Source organism: Ambystoma mexicanum, chromosome 4p (assembly GCF_040938575.1).
Source record: "Ambystoma mexicanum isolate Mex_15411 chromosome 4p, UKY_AmexF1_1, whole genome shotgun sequence".
Lineage (NCBI taxonomy): Eukaryota > Metazoa > Chordata > Amphibia > Caudata > Ambystomatidae > Ambystoma > Ambystoma mexicanum.
Window position 1 is genome coordinate 491669899 of NC_090927.1, and position 15777 is coordinate 491685675.

Genomic DNA, 15777 nt, shown 5'->3' on the forward strand with positions numbered 1-15777 from the left:
CTTGTAGTATATAATTATTACATCCATATTATTCATAAAGCTTTACTCTTAGATAAGGAGACCAAAAAATGGAAAAACCGAGAATAATAAGGCATATACTATGGAAGATTACAAGAGTTATGTTGTCCAGAGCTGTTAACCATAAAGAGAGGATCCAGCCTGTAGAGCTGTAGAAGTACGCAGGTTGGGTGATTATTATCCAGTCTGAATGTACAGAGTAGAAATGTTGCAGCGAGAAGATGTGGCAGTTGATGGAATATTTAAAGGAAAGAGAGTTTTTGCAGAAGGAAGACTGAATAACGTGCAAAGTACTATCATTTTATCCGTATGTCTTTATAATATTGCCTAACTTCCCCTTCAAAGATCTTCTTGTCACCTAAAGAAAAGTTGAAAACTTATATCTCCACTCTCATGGATCAAACCTTTCCCTCTTTTCTCTCAGCTTAAAAATAATAAAGTATTTTTTTTCCCCTTCAGTATATTTTCATGTATAATGTTATCAAGTCAAATGTTAAACTGTTTGTTACTTTTTTATTTTTATTTTTTTTCTTATCTTGTCTCCCAGCAGGTGGCGCACTTGTGAGAATGAGCCAAGATCCAGGCCCGATCCGGCTCGTCAGTTGATACGCGACGCCGCTCCTCTCCACACGAGGGGCGGTTCGCATCCAACGTGCGTCCGATGAAGAAGCCTGTGAGAGGAGCTTGCCCGAAAGAAGCCGTTCTACATGACAGAGCCGTGGAGAAAGTTCACCAAGCCGATCCGGAATGACAGCAACGCGCAGCAAGAAGATTCAGGTAAGTTTGATAGAAAATAACAGAACCTAATGCAAATTAAATAATTTGTGAGGCGGAGCCGATCGTCTGTGCGGCCATCTTGCCTCGGCGCATAGCCACACCCCCCAAAACAGCTATCATTTCAACATACAGATGCAATTTGTAAGTCTTAGGTGGCACTCTGCTGTCCAAATGGCCAAGTGCACCCACTCCAACAGCAGCTATTATTTCAACAAACAGAATGAGCACGGTTCACCTTCCACCGTCACAAACTTTCGGAATAATTTCAAGTTACTTCTTTCCACCCCACTTTTCTTCACACCAGGTACACCGGTTCCAGTGTCAATGAACAGTTAATTACCAGCTTAATGTTTCAGTCTCTAAAGAGCAAAACGCTGTATGATGAATGCCTCTTCATGAGCTAAAACTGATAGTAGGAGCTGTAATTATGCTATTACATAATCTTATGGCATCGTGCGGACTCAGCAATGGAAAAAGGTGGATAATTACGTGTTTACAAAGGCACATCTTAGAGGCCTGTGTGATCGATGACACTTAGATACTGTTCTTATACCTCACATACCTCTCATTCCATCTGATACATTTAGCCTTTTCAATGACCTTTTGTCTCGGTAGGATAGCTCAGCGGCAATGTGCTCGGCTTGGAGGCAAGACAACACGGAGCAACACGGCTTCGATCCCCGGGTCCGCGCTTAGAAACCTCTGGGTATTAACCGTATTAAAATTACCCATGAAGTCAAAGGGACCTACTCCCCTTTCCTGGAAGTGATCTGTGGTAAATCTGATGTTTAAGAAGGGGGACAGCAGTGACCCTATGAATTACCGACTAATATTGACCTTTCAGAAATGCTTTAATGGGGCATGTTACACCATGGAAAGCTGGTAATAAGAATGTATTTAAGTACTAACTAAGGCCGAAGGGCATCTAGGTGCTAAAAGACAAAAACCGGTATACCACCCAATGAGAACACAGTATGACACCAGCGGGGGATTCGAATAAATATGTTTTAGAAACCCTGTGAAAGCCAAGGAGGTTTGAGATCTCGTGAAGCTCTGGGGAAAGAGAATTCCACAGAGCCAGGGCGAGGACATAAAATAATTGGCTGCCAGCCCAAGCCCTGCAGAATCTAGTGAGGCAGACCACAGTCACCTGGTAGGAGTATAAATGTTCAACTTTTCCTGTAGATATTCAGCCCAGGAAATATGAATTTCGTGATGCACAATACACAAAACTCTTAAAATTAATGCAGCTCTTCACTGGGAGCCAGTGAGGCTGTTGTAGAAGGGTGGGAGAATGAGACAGTTTTGTAGCTCCCAGTTCCAAACTGAGCTGCTGCATTTTGAAACAGCTGCAGATGCTGAATCAAAACAGCTGGTTGGCCCAAATAAATTATTTTGCAATAGTCCAGGGAACCCATAATAGATGCAGTAACAACCCTTGTCTGAAGTTCCAAAGGAAGGAAAGGCAAGGTTTTTCCAGGTTCTAAAATCAGATGGTAAAAGCTTGATGCCAAGACTCTTGACGGAATTACTACATTTAGGACACGGTCCGAGAGAATCTGGCCAAAAATAAGACATCCAAGGTGTGTTGGTGGGATTGGCGCTGACAACCAAAATCTCTGTTTTTTTGCCATTTAGCTTCAACCAGTTCTTGGCAATCCAGTTGCCATTCACAGCTAAACAATTTCACAATTTAGGATCTTAAGCAGGCGAATTCAGGTGAAAAAGCAACTGGGTATCATCTCCGTAGGTGTAAAAGTGTACCCCATGATCAGAAATAAGATCTGCCAATGGGTGAAGATAGAGATTAAAAAGGAGTGGGGACAAAGAAGAAACCTGAGGAACTCCACAGGAAAGAGCCACAGGGGCCTAGTGAAATGGGAAGAGGGACACCGTTTGGGTACAACCCATGAGAAAGAATGCAAACCATTTCAGTGGGGGAACAGATATTTCTCCCTTTTCTAGATGATGAAGAAGATTGCTGTGGTCGATCGTATCAAAGGGCGCAGGGAGGTCAAGAAGAATCAAAAACTCAACCTCTCATTGGTCAGGAAGCAAAGCCAAATCAACAAGAACTAAGATAATTGCTGATTCTGTACCCATAAGAGGTTTGAAACCAGACTGAAAAGAGTGTAAAAGGATTCCCAAGAAAATAGAGAGTTGTGGAGCGACTATCGCTTCCATCAATTTCATAAGAAATGGAAGGAGAAAAATAGGTAGATAGCTAGCAGCAAGAGTTGCATACAAATGAGGCTTCTTCAGAAGAGAGGTGACTAGAGCATGTTTAAGGGATGCCAGAATTATACGCATAGTGAAGGACTGCCGAAGTGCTGCACTAAAAAGAGGAATTACTGCTGGCAGTAGCACCTGAATAATCCAGAGAGGAATAGGATACACAGGAGAGGATGATTGAATCATTTTACAAGCATCAGAACCTCCTCGTCAGTAACTGGATTTAATTGAAATGGCTTAAAGAAGATTTCCCTTCTAGGAAATTGCGAAGGAAGAGAATCCATCATAGAGTTAATATCAATACTGGCAATATGTTGATGTATCTTGCAGATTTTTTGGAAGAAAACAGGCTAATAGAATCACGTTGTGCTTGCGTACGTGAAGGATTTAGTTTCGGTGGGGGCAAGGACAAAAGAACCTTTGCTACTTGGAAGAGTTCACAGGATGATAAAATGCATTTGGCATGCTGCTTGTATTCCTTTCCAATTGATGATGCAAGTCCTGCCCCAAAGCATTCTTGCACATTTGCACAGTGTCTCCTTGTTATATTTGCTGCAAACCCCCCTCCCAGAACACATACAGATGAATAGTGGCCAATTTAATCTTGACTCGCAGGTCCATAAAAGGAGCCACCAGGCACTCAATTTTATCTTTAAATCCAATTCTCTATGGATCAGCACCTCAGGCATAGCATATCTCTCATCAGCTTTGGCTCGCCCTAAACACCTGCAAAAGATTGGGTCCTCAACATGCTATGCAAGTGGAGCCTAAGCAGGTACACAAGAGGGACAACCTTGCTCAGGGACAAATTGTATCCCCCTTGGTAACCTCATTGAAAGGTAATATTGTGGTGCAGAAATTAGACAATAGCTGCCACTGACACAGTGTAAAACATGCATCATCTAGTGTTCTGCTATGAGTTTTGCAGTGTTCTGTGATCGCATTGCAGTGCTCATGTAGCCTGCCCAACATGCACACATTTATTTATTTATTTATTATGTGTTACAGTACAAATATGCACTTTTCACTCAAACAAAAAACAGCAGACACATTTTTACAAAATTCCTTAAAAACACAATTAAAAAACATAATTTAACGATTTCATTTCCACCCCTGAGATCCACATAATAGAAATCATCAGCAGGATATAAACTACACTCTATGTTCCAACCAATAACCTTGTTAGAAAAACGCATATCCATAGAAACCTTAACATTCCACGAAATATGTCTTTTAAAACTCTAAAAGCCTTATTGACAAGGAGATTACATTTGTGTATAAATTCCTAATCCACACATCCTGTTCCGTTGATCTAGTATACAGATGTGTAATGTGGCCCCTCGACATACACAAAATGGGACATTGGACACATAAGTGTTTTCAGGTTGCTACCTACTTATGGCAATGCCGGTAAAGTCTCTGTTCCCTCGGCACCTTGTATCGTCTGCCCAGGACTTCTTGGGTTGGCAGTGAATTTAGCTTAAGTCTCAAAATGTGTGACCTAAATAACCTTGAAGGGTGTTTTTTCAAGTATGGAGCAACATTGTTGTAATTCTTGATTGTCCAGACAAAGTGGTCTCCAAAGCATTGGTATTTCATTAGATTCTCTCTAAGGGAGATCCACACATGTCTAAACAGTTTTCGTTTTACCAAGTAAGGCGTCGCTATAAGGTCTTCAGTCCCCATCGTTAACAATAGTTTCAAACAATCTGCCCCCCAATCCGTTAAGACCTTACATGAAGCTTTCTGCCATAATACACTTAGGGCCTGATTCATGGAAGTGTTTTATAATGGCACAATTCCATAGGAAAACGTTCCATGAATCAGGACCTCAGTCTCTCATAGATTGAGGCAACTGTGGGGGCCAATATACTCAACAAAATGTGCAACTTCCCCCAATCGATCAATGACTGAATAGGAAGCTGCGCCAGTTCGTAAAATATCCCCACCAAGGGTACTGATGGCGGGAGACGTAGGACCCCTCTCCAGAGTTTTGCCTCCAGTTTTGACCAGCCAATTGAAGCATCCCTGGTCTGTTCTGCAAGAATTAGTTTTGGTACAATTTGCTGTTTGAACAGTTTTAAGGCTGGGAGAAATCAAAATCTGCCAAACTTAAAATCAAACTGCCGGAGCTGCCTTGTTGCCACCATAAACTTAGCCTTGAGATCATTCACTAAATCAGGCCCTGCCCCGTTATTATAAACGATGGACCCTAAATACTTATACTTGTTTACTAATTCAAGGCCGCAGCCCTTCAGCTTCCAAGAGAAATTTATCAGTTTTTTGTCCCTCCATTCAACACCAATACTTTGGAAATAACTATATTTAATGACAAGTTCAAATTTCCCAAGAAATCCTCAGCCGCATGCAGGGCTCTCTGTAATCAAATTTGCGTCAACTAGGACTATATTATCTGCGTACATTAAGTGCTGAATTTTAAACACTCCCAACCTTGTGGTATTTGTCCTCATACGACTAAAGCTGGCTAACATTCTCTTGATTTAGAAACAAAAGAGGAAAGGCGTCAGGATGCAACCTTGGCGCAGACCCCTACTTGTCTCTATCAAAGACGTTTACGATCTGCGGGGATCTAATCTCACTTTAATCCTTGTGTCCACGTGCATAGCCTCCTAAATACCAACCAAAGGAAGAGGTCAGCCATTTTCATATAAACGTTTACATAGCATTGCCCTGTTTATATGATTAAAGGCCTTGCTAATGTCCAAGAATGCCAGAAATACAGGATTAACTTGCTCCTTTGCCTGTCGTGAAGGTAATTCCAAAACAAAACTATTTAGGGAAGTTCCCATCCTGTGCCTGAACTCTCACTGAAATGCGTCCAGGCAATCGAATCATGTGCCCAGATTTGGAGTTCTTTCAAGATCATTTTGGCAAAAGTTTTGTTTGATACATCCAGCAATGAGATGGGTCTATAAAACAGAGGTGAGGATCTATCCCCGCCTTTTAAGACTAGGATTATGGTGGCATCAGACTAAATTTCAGGGAACTCCTTCTTAACCAAAATATTTGCGAACAATTCTGACAATAATTTTGACCAAACAAATACCTTTGATTTAAGGGTCAAATTTGAAAGGCCATCAGGGCCTGGGGCATTTGATTTCTTACTTCTTTTATCAAAAAGGCAATATCGTCCAAATCCCACTGAAGAGTCCCCTTCCAGCTTGTCTGCAGCAGCACAGAATCCCCATTTAACCCAAGTTTCACATAAAGGTTGGTGGAATACTTGACCCAAGTTTCCTCTGAGATTGGTTGGGTTTGCAGGAACCGATCCCTCCCTTCAGGCTTTAACAGTTGCAAAAATCTACCAGGGTTATTTCCCGACATAGATGCTAGCATTTTTTCAGCGTCATTGATGTTCATTAAAAATGTCCGACCCTTGACCCAATTCCTATAGTCTTTCTTTACTCTGCGTACCTCTTTGCCACAGCCTCTAGGGTTCTCCTTCCTTAGCCTTGTTAACTCCCTTTGAATTTGTTTTTGCTGGGCCTATACCTGCCCGTCAAAACCGTGCATACCCCCCCACCTTTAGCACTCCCTCATTCAGGACTTTTTCTGTGGTAAGACCACCCAGTACTGCCGCTATAGAGGAAGAAAACCCTTCCGCTGAGCAGAGGAATCAAAGCCCTTTTGGACTTAATCCTCCAATTTCTTTTTCAGAGGCCCTTGCCAGTTTTGGTGACCATTTAAACACATGATTTCTTGGGTTTATTTCCACCAAAAGAGGCATACTTTTCTCCTGATTTTTTGGTTGGAGCGCAATTACACAGGTAATCGGTAGATGGTCACTTAACTCCACTTTTTTTACCAGAAGACTTCCACCCTTCAGGAATTAGTCTGAGGAGACAAAGATATAATCTATGGTCGATTTGCAGAGCCCGTTTTGCCATGTAAAATCTTCTTGCCCCTGTTCCTCGATTCCTTCGAGGTTCTCGTTCTATTGGGAGCCAAGTACCAAGAATCGTCCAGGCATTCCGCATTAAAGTCACCCACAATGATCAATGCAGCTCCCTCATCAGGTAATTCCCCCAAAACTGTGAAAGATAGGATGGCAAGTGCTTCTTCCACCTGCTTTTTTATCCAGATTTAAGTATACATTTATGAACAGACATTAACTAGACACACCTGCTGCATTGGGCTGCCATTCCAGCAGGGCCACCAGCATATCACTTTGATCTAGTTCAATTTTACGGGGAGATAGGCTGTGGCTCTGCTTAATTGCTGTCAGTAACCCACCATACGGCCTTCCTCTGTCACCACGCAATGCTTTCATATGAACTGAATCTAAACCTTCGATGATCGCTGATTCAAGGAGCAAAGTTTCCTGGAGGTAAACTATGTCAAAGAAAACAAACAAATCCTGATTGTTTATATTTTTTTTAAAACCCCAGGAGGTCAATACCCATTTGGGTAATGATGAGTCGTATGCATCCCTAGCGCCCCCCTCAATCCTCAATCCTTGGGCTCGGCTCCAATCATCATGTGCTTTAATTTGAGAGATCCCTCGCGCATAGCCCCATGGACTATTAGTTTCAACCTGTTGCAAGGGAGGGGAAAAGCCCACAATCTGCCCTAGCCTTTTCTGTGCAGTTTGGGGGTAATTTTGGAATTATTAAAATCCCTGCGTCAACCACATCAAAGCCGAATGATAAAAAGTACTCATTTTCTGCCACAATTGCACCTTTAATAATATGAGACCTTAGGTGGAGTTTTACCACGTCCGAGCAATCATCATACATAAACTCCACAATACTAATGTCTCCCGTTGTTACCAACCTCAAATTTGGGATTTCATACATGAGAGATAAGATGCAATGCCTATACAGTGGGTACCTATTGGAGCTCTCAAATAAGCGGCTCAAATAGATACAAATGTGATCCTCTTGCACTTTCACTTTTTGAGGTGTTTTTTGGGGTAATCTGTGCTGTGATTTAATTCTCTCCCCATTATGATCAATATAAGGGGGGTGTCCTATCCACCCTAAGTTTTTGACACTCTGGCATACCCGAGCTATGTTCTTCTATTGTTCGAGAAGGGGGCACTGGAATATCACATTGGGCATCCCAGTTGTCCCCACCCTGATCTCCAGCCTGATCATTCACTACGACCGGTTTTGAGAATATTGCAAACAATTTTTCCTTTGCTGCCCACGCCTTTGGCTGCAATTTGGGATTACCCACTTCCACTGACTTTGGGTTAGTAGGCCCTAGCAATGGTGTTAGGATAGAGTCCCTTAAAACACATCACTTTCCTCCCCCTTGCCCAGTTGTTTTCTCTGTTTTTACCTCACACACATACTCTTCCCACCCTGAAGTTTCCTGGGAATTCCTATCGATTGGGTACACTGAAATGTTACTTAGGTCAAAAGAGGGGCTATCCTCCAATGGCTTAGTGGCCTCAGCTTCTATCTCCCTATATTATACTATCCCCTGAAGTGGTACTTTGGAACTCTTTACTTTATTTGATTTAAAGAAGTCCCTTTTCTTTTGTTCAAGATCAGCCCTTCTGCTACAATTTGATTATCTACCTCAGATCTTATTTTCTCAGAAACTTTCTGGATCTCCTGTTATTTTGTTTGGTGGGCAACTTATTGTTTTTCTTTTTTCTTTTGGGGGAGTGTTTTTTCTTTGGTTGAGGGGCCACTAGGGCCAATGAATAAAAGATGTTTCTCCTTTGGGCTGCTGCATACCATAACGTCACCCTGCTCCGGGGTCGCCCTCAACATGGAAACTGGTGGTATCAGTGCCTCAAATAGGGTTTCACATTGCTGGGGCTGGCCTATTTTCACAGCTGTCTGATTGGCAATTCTACCCCTATTTCCGATTCCCGGCCAACCCAGATTTTGGCTTCCTCAACAACTTTTGCCTTTTGTTGAGTATTGCATTCTGGTTGGTAATAACAATTATGAACCTTCCAAAAAGTGCACCTTCCCCACTACTTCCCTCAAAGTCTCTCTAAGATAATGAATTTTAAATTTGAAGGAATCATACTCTCTGTACATTGATTCGAGATCCTGGGCTATGTAGGGTATTTTGTGGAGATTTGGGGCCTGACGGTATTTTATTACCGCCGAAAAATAACTTAGCAATAATCACTCTTTGTATTCAGATTTGGCCATGTGCAACAATAATACAATGGACATGCATTATTGCTGCACCCAGACCTGCATATTTGGTATACGTGGTTGGTGGTATTTTAGTGAGCATAATTCCCTTGTTTTATTTGTGGCCCCAATGTCCAGAATCCCTTATCTTCGCTTAGATTTTTCGTGTGATCACTAGAGAGATCTCAGACCTGCATTCTAGGGATACCACATTTTCCAGTGATAGTGTTGGTGCGCCACCATGGGCAAACTCACTGACTTATTTACGACAGAGAGCTATATGTGGTAGTCTTGTGGTAATTTCCACTACCTTATATACGGTAGGGAGTTATGTTCAGAGAGTCTCTCTTCCCGTTGGCTCATGTACCTCCAACAAGTTATACTACAGTCACTCACAATTATTCATACTGATTCTGACATGCACACATCTGTCTTAAAATGACCATTGCACTGTTTAAAAATCTCCCCACATCAACAGCACTGTAATGATAAACAGTAAGTACACCATCCGTCTGTTTTCAAATATTTTTCTGTATTATAAAAGTTGTATTTAACACGATCTCATTCTTTACAGCAATAAAATGGCACAATCAAAGCATTTTCTATGACCCACTGCAAATAGAGTGGCGGAGAACAGAACTCAAATTGCAACATTAGCACTTGATTAAAACACGCACGGGACTTTCATTTTTTCTACACTGACTGCATATTTTCGTGCACACACACAGCTCCCCCAGTTATGTAATTACCTTATCTGTTCAGAGGCTTCTCTTTGTGAATGTGGCTCTCTTGGATTAACTCCAGCAAAAAGGAACGCTTGCCTTCTCAAGCCGGGGTCATTGCCTGGAATTCTCAGCTTTTTCAGATAGGACTGCCTCAGCCAGTGGAAAGGTTTTTCTTTCAGCCCTCCCCAATGTCGACTGCAGCAGGACACAGGAATCTGCATTCAGTCAGGACCCCACAGCCAGGTCTTCTCCCCAGTAGTGCAGAAAGATGTCTGCCTGGAATTTTCCCTGATACTGCCCACTAAAACTTTCCTCTCAGCCCTCTTTATGACGTGTCCCAATGAAATCCATCATCTCTCATCCTCCTACTCTTCAACAATAGCTTCGCTTATACATTTGCAATTGTTGCAAATCTGACTTCCTCCTTCCTGCAGTTACTGTGCACAACAACACGGAGAATCAGGCAGAGAAGAGAAGAGAAAAATCTGCACACTCATTTAAATGGTTTTCAGAGTATGCCTAATTCTGCAGTAGAGAACACATTTTATTAGTGGGTTATATTAAAATAAGGTTTTATTAGTCAGGTTAATGGTTAATAGGTTAGCTGTTAATTTTCAAATGTGTCTCTAGCAATATAGGCATTTCAGGTGAAAAATAGTGTGCATTTTTAAATGAACACGTGTGCTTTTAACTGTAAAAATAGATTTGCATCTTATATGTTAAAATCGTTTTTTACTGAATAGTCTGTCTTTCCTTGTTAATCTGCTAACCCATATAGCAATGCACCGCACCCTTGTGGTGGTGGTGCTGCAAAAAAATTGTGCTACTTGTGCAGTATTGCTGTACTGTGTACTGTAACACGCCAAATATCCTTACATATACCCTCCTTTTTTTTTTAGAACTTGGCTATAATCCAAGCCAATTCCTAAAAACAACTTGTTCTTTCTTTTTCTCTTAAAATGCATGTGTATTGGGATATCTTTCTCTTCCTGACGTAGTCAGTAAAATCAGTAACATTTTCATTTTTACTGATAGCACAATCAACCATCCACCCATGATTAGCACCAGGATAGCCAAACCCACTATTGAGCGTTCCCCCCAGGTTCCCCAATTAAATCTTTCCACTTCGATTATGCCCAGATTACTAATTGTAATATTGTTTTTTCGCAAATTCATTTTCATAACATGTCTTTCTTTATGATTCAATAAATATTCCACATCTGGATCTATTGGAAAAGTATCCCTTTGAAAAAAATCGATATTTTCCACTTGGCTTTCCCAAACATCATTTGTTACATGGAACAATGTTAATCCCCCAATTGACACAATTGCATCCTTTGGAACCTGTAAATAAAAAACATTATATTTTACCTGTTTAACCACGTATGTTCCATGGTTTAAATGTACTACCGTCATGTTCTTTAAACAGGTGCTGACCAACCATTTACCTCTGACCATCTTAGCCTGTGCCATTTCTTCACTCCCCATATTACTAATAATCACTTCACATCCCTCTGATATACTTGGGTCAGATTTCAATCCACAAATAGCATCTGTGGCATCAGGAACAAACGGTTTACCTGGACACATATAATTTTGTTCTTTAAATGTTACACATGTTTCCAGGTTTGGTATTAAATAAACTTCAGGTTCCCATGACTGAAATGCCACCACTTCTGGAGTCTTAATCTTAATGAATTTGTCCTCTTGCCAAAATCCCACGTTGTGTACCCACTTCGTTTGATAAATAAGTTCAGGGGCTACAAATGGGATGCATAGCAAAAATCCGATCTCTAGTCTTTCCAAGTCCACATATAACGGCATTGCATTCCCCATTTCGAATGCAATTTTTATCTGTATAAGGTCAATTTCCCTCCTGGTCAATCTTTCTATCATTTGACGAATGATATCCTGCGAAACAAAATACAAGGGAATATGTCCTTGAATCAATTGTGAAACTGCAGTTTGAACTTCTCTCATATAATTCGTTAATAGTCTATCAACAGGACTCATTATGTTCAATATTTCATTTAAAGTTCTGTCATGCTTAAGTATTATTTTAGTCGCCCGTTGCATCACATCCGCTTGTTCATTTAGAATGATTGCAGTTTCATTTATGAATCTTACTTGTTCATCCAGTCCCCCTCTAATTCCATCTAATGTCTTTTGTATTATTTCTAGGTCAATACTCAGTTGTTGTGCTTTAGTACTCAGTGTTCCTACCGAAATAGAATTGGCTGTTGATATTGTAGTACCTATTATTGCTCCAATTATAGACATTACCATTGATATCGCGAGCATCACCGCACCTCTCTTTCCTCTCTTCTTCTTAATGTCTGCTGAATTCACGAATGTTTTTTCCAATTGCATTAATATATCTCTTATTGACTGCTTAGTGTCCTCTTTTCTTATTTCCAGCCACTCTTTAGTCTGTTCAATCTTAATTCCGGTATTGTTCAAGTGTTTTTCAATCAAAATCTCAGGATTTAATGGAATGTATATATTTTGGAAAATCATCCTTCTATCACTCATGATGAATCCTGGTGCCTCTTCCACCGCAATACCAGATGCTGGTCCAGGTTCAATGACAACCTGTGCTTCTGAATTCTTGAAGATCCCTCCAAATATCATCATCATTAAACATGTCATCGGTATCATCTTCAATGCTGATCGCTTTGTAGCCTTGGTCTTCACCCCTCTTTGGGGCTTTCCTGGAATCCGTCCTCGCGGGCTCCAGGACTCCATCGTCTCCCGTGGCCTCTGATCCCGGAACCTCCGACCAAATAATGTTAATTGTCTAAATCAAAATAGAAAATAAACAGATTAAGTACATAGCACAATACTAACTTCATCCTTTTGCCAAAAATAAAACATGCTTGGTAAAAATACTTCGTTTTTTTTTTTTCTTTTTTTTTCTGAAATTAAACACAAGTTAAAAGAAAACAAACACATATAAAACAGCATTCAATATTTAATACACTTTCTCTCTGCACACCAACCACGAGCTTCCGTTATATGTGCATTTATTTATTTATTTATTTATTTATTTATTTATTTATATTATATTCTACATATACTACAGTGTTTATGTGCCATCATAACAATCAACTTTTTTTTAACTTCTTTGTCACTGCCTCCTGATTACACCCATTTATTTTCTCAAGGGACTCTATCCGTTTCCACATGCTCAAGCTGCCTGATCTCATGTCTGGGATGGCATGGTTTGATTTGATTTACATGGACAAACTGCTCTATTGCTGTTTCACCTTCATTTTTCAAAATTTTATACACTACAGGAGAGACTTTATCTATAATTCGAAATGGCCCCTGCCAGGCTGCCAGAAATTTAGAATTTTTCTGTTTACTTTTTCCAAAATGAAACTTGTACACCTGATCCCCTACATTGTATTCCTTTACTGATGTCTTTTTGTCATAATATGACTTAGCACTGTCAGCAGCTCTTTCCAGATTTCTCTGCACAAAAGCAAATGCATGTTGCAAATGCCTCCTCAGTTCATCAATATATTCATGAACTGTGGATGCACTCACTAGAGTTTGCTCATGTGTTCTGTATAGTAGGTGTTGTGGTAACACCATTTTCCTACCTGTTAAGACCTCATGGGGGCTAACACCTGTTGCTTTGGCAGGAGTCGACCTGATTGCCATCAAAACCAATGGTAAACGCAAATCCCAGCTGGAACCTGCTTCTGCCACAAATTTCTTTAAAATATCCACAACAGACCTATTGCTTCTTTCAACTGTACCTGAAGACGCCGCCCGATATGCGATATGTAGTTTCCTTTTCACACCTAGTATTTGCCATACCTTACTCATTAGAGTACTTGTGAAATGACTTCCTCTGTCCAACTCAATTCTTTGTGGCAACCCAAACCTTGAGAACACATGGTTCACCAGCAATGTGGCTGCTGTTTGCGCACTACAATCTGGTGCGGGAATGCACTCAATCCACTTTGACATCAAACATACCACACTCAAAATATAGCGGTGTCCCCTGCTCGACCTTTTTAAAGGACCTACATAGTCTATTTGCAAATCTGACCATGGGAGAGTTAGGCCTCTTTTCATCAATGGTGCTCTATGCATTGGTGAAGCAGGTTTAAATTGGGCGCATACTAGACATCCTCTAGTATATAATTCCACATCTTGGGACATATGTGGCCAGTAAGCATAATCTTTTAGTATTTCTAATGTCTTTTGTGAACCCCTATGGCCTGCAGTTATGGCATCATGTGCATGGTGTAGCATTAGTCCTCTGAATGAAAGGGGTACTACCCACTGTATTTGCCCTGTTATGGACTCTCTAATCATGAGTCCATCCTGTAATCTAATTCGTGTTTTGTTCTTTAATAACACCCTCAATTCTTCTTTTCCCATGCAATCATTTTCTGTTAAAGGATTTTGTTCAGGATCTATCAAATGATTATAATAGATTCCCAAAATTTGATCATTCTTTTGTGCCTCAATCAAATCTTGGTCTGGCGTGTCATGACTCCACTGCACCACCGGTTGATCTACCTCCTTTGGTGCTTTAGAACGTGTGACTGCATCAATTTGTATTTCACCCATTAAATAATCAATAGGTAGCAATTCTCCCATCACAGCCCCAATCTTAGCCAGATGGTCTGCCTTATCATTTCCCTCCTTATCCTCTCCTGGTGTTTTTAAATGCCCACGAATTTTTCTCCAGTATATTGTTAAATTATTTTCTGACACCAATTTGTCTATGGCTTGTATCATTTTTCCATGTTTAAGTGGCTTTTTGTTGTATGTAACCATGCCTCTTGCTTTCCAACCAGGCAAATACTCCACAAAGCTATTCCGTGCATAGTCAGAATCAGTCACCAGGACAATTTCACTGAACTTTTTATCAACTGCAGTAGCAATTGCTTTATAGATGGCTGCCAATTCCGCCACCTGACTGCTCCTATCTCCAATCCTCATCCCTATACTAGGAACGCCTTCACATTTCAACCAGACATTTCCTATTCCTGCCACTAATTGTTTATTACTGTCATTTTCAATGTGAAAAGCACAACCATCCACATATACAGTTGGCAAATCCTTGCATGTTTTTTCATCAAAAGCTTTGTGTGGTGATTGTTCAAATCCCTGTAAACTAGCTTCCACATCCATTTCATTTGTTATTTGTTCAGCTGCACAGTCATGTAAGTCAGCTAACCCTTGAGCAATTGGGCTCTTTTTATTTTGTCCATATCTTACTTCTACGGGAAAACCTTGTAATGCCAGCGTCCATGAAGTGATTCTGGATTGCGCTAGATTGCCTGATCTAATTCTTTTACTCTCTAAAAATTGCAAAGGTTGATGATTTGTTTCAATAATCACCTTTTCTCCCTGAACAATGGGGCGGAAATGTTGTAGCGCCCACACAGTGGTTAATAGAGCCTTTTCGCATTCATTAAATTTCATTTCAACTTGGGAAAATGCCTTACTTGCATATGCAATGGTTTTGTGATTCAAATCGTGTTTTTGTGATAACACTGCTGACATACAATGTTCAGAAAAGCCTATTTCTATAAAGAAATCCCTGTCCTTTATGGGGTATGCTAAACATGGTGCCTTTACAAGACATTCCTTCAATCTAGCCATTGCATCAGACTGCTCTCTTTCCCATCTCCAGGGAGTATTTAGTTTAAGCAGTTTAGTCAATGGTTGAGTGATTTCTGCATAATTCTCAATGAACTTTCTGTTATAGCCTGTCATCCCTAATAAACTTTTTACTCCTTTCACATTTTTAGGATCTTTTAATCTTTGTATGGCCTCTATTTTCTTCCTTTGTGGATTTAGCCCATGTTCAGTCACTTCATGCCCTAGAAAGTTCACTTTTTTCTTGCACCATTGTGCTTTTTGCAAAGATACTTTGG